Source organism: Penaeus monodon, chromosome 7 (genome assembly GCF_015228065.2).
Source record: "Penaeus monodon isolate SGIC_2016 chromosome 7, NSTDA_Pmon_1, whole genome shotgun sequence".
NCBI lineage: Eukaryota > Metazoa > Arthropoda > Malacostraca > Decapoda > Penaeidae > Penaeus > Penaeus monodon.
The window spans coordinates 6,877,627-6,880,126 of NC_051392.1; positions in this window are offsets into that span (position 1 = coordinate 6,877,627).

The following is a 2,500-nucleotide window of genomic DNA, read 5'->3' on the forward strand; positions in this document are numbered from 1 at the left end:
ATATATGTGTGCGTAATATAAAATAAAATTTTCTTAAAATTTTTATTTTTAAAATTATATATATATTATTTAAAATGTGTGTGTGTGGGTGGGGTGTGTGTTTTGGGGGTGTGTGTGTGTGTGGTGTGTGTTGTGTGTGTTTGTGTGTTGTGTGTGTGGGTGTGTGTGTGTGTGTTTAAAGCCCGCACGCACACATACACACACCCCACACACACAAACCCCCAAAAACAACACACACCAAAAATTTATAAATATAAAAAATTTTTGATAATATATTTTATATATTTTAAATATTGTATTTTTAGGGGGGGTGTTATGTACACCACAACACACACACCCACACACAGATATTTTAAAAAATTTATATATATATTTTTAAAATAATAAAATTATTATAATAATAAAAATGGGTGGTTTTGTGTGTGTGTGTGTGTGTGTGTGGTGTGTGTTGTGTGTGTGGGGGTGGGGTGTGTAGTGTTGTGTGTGTGTGGGTGGGGGTGTGGGCGTGTTGGTGTGTGTTGTGTGTGTGGGTGTGTGTGTGTTGGGGTGTGTGTGTGTTTGTGGTGTTTTATCCCCAAAACCCCCCCCATATATATTACAATTTTAAATTTACACCCCACACACACAACAAACACACCCACACACAAAACCACACCCCCACCCCAAACACACACACCACAAAAACACACCAAAAACACACACAAAAAAACACCACAAAAACACACACACACACACAAAATATTTTATATATATTATATAATATATAAAATATATATAAAATTTTAAATATATAATTATATATATTAAATATGTGTTTGGGGTGTTTTTGTGGTGTGTGTGTGTTGGGGGGTGGGTGTGTGTGTGGGTGTTTGTGTGTGTGGGGGTGTTTATTTTTATTCACACAAAAAGATATATATGGGATATAAAATAAAATTTTATATAATTATATATATATTTATAATATATATTTTAAAATTTGTGGTTGTGTGTATTGTGTGGGTGGTGTGTGGGGGTGTGTGTGTGTGTGTGTGTGGGTGTGTGGTGTGTGTGTGGTGTGTGGGGGTGGGGTGTGTGGTGGGTGTGTGTGTTTGTGTGTACACCTTTCACACAACCCCACACACACACAAAACCCCACACAACCCCACACCACCCCCCACACACCCACCCACACACACCCCCCCACACACACACACACACACAAAATATAATATATATATATATATTTTTATAATTTTATATATATATTTTATATAATATATATGCAATATATTTTTGCTTTTACAAACCCCACAACACACAAAAAACCCCCACACACACACACACAAAACACACACACACACACACACCACCCCCACACACACACACAACCCCCAAAAACAAAAATAAAAATGCACACACACAATATGTTTTTAAATATACACACACCACACAACCCCAAAACACACCACACCCCACAATAATTTATAATAAAATATATATATTTATATATATATATATATATATATATTAATGTTGGATGTAAAATGTTTTTAATATATAATATATATATATTTATATATAATATTATAATATATATATTATATATATAAAAATAAGTGTGTGTGGGGTGTGTGTGTTTTGTGTGTGTGGGTGTTTTGTGTATTTTTTACATTAATATATATATATATATATATATTTTAAAAATATATTAAATATTAAAAAATAAAGTGTGTGTGTGGGTGTGTTTTGTGTTTGTGTGTGTGTGTTGGGGGGTGTTGTGTGTGGGGGTGTGTGTGTGTGTTTTGGATTTCCCTTTTAAATTTTTTCTATTTATCTATTCCACCATCCATATCTAATTTCCTACTACTATCTTTTATCTATCTTTTCTATTTTCTATTTTATCTATCTATCTATCTATATTACTATCTATTTTTTTTATCATCTATCTATCTCTCTACTAATTTTCTACTATCATCTTCATCTATTAAACATTTATATAATTAAAATATTAAAATAAAATAATTATATATATATATATATATGAATACATATGTATATAGACTCATTTATATGAATAGATAGATAAGTAAATAAATACGCATCAAGAAAATATGAGGATGATAATAATAATGATAATAGTGCTGTTGCTGCTGATGATGATGATGATAACTATAAAATGATAATGATAATGGAGGGGGAAATGGCAAACTCGAAGAGTGTATATAAAGATGCAGTAGAGTCAAGGGAATAAGTACAGTAGAGCGACCCCATATATATATATATATATATATATTAAAATATATATATTATATATATATATATATATATAATATAGATATATATTATATATATATATACATATTGAAAGGTGTGTGTGTGTGTGTGTGTGTGTGTGTGTGTGTGTGTGGGGTGTGTGGGGTGTGGGGTGTGTGTGTGTGTGTGTGTGTGTGTGTGTGTGTTGTGTGTCTGTGTGTGTAAGAGCCGGAATGATGGGCCCTACAAGAGTATGGTAGATGGCGAG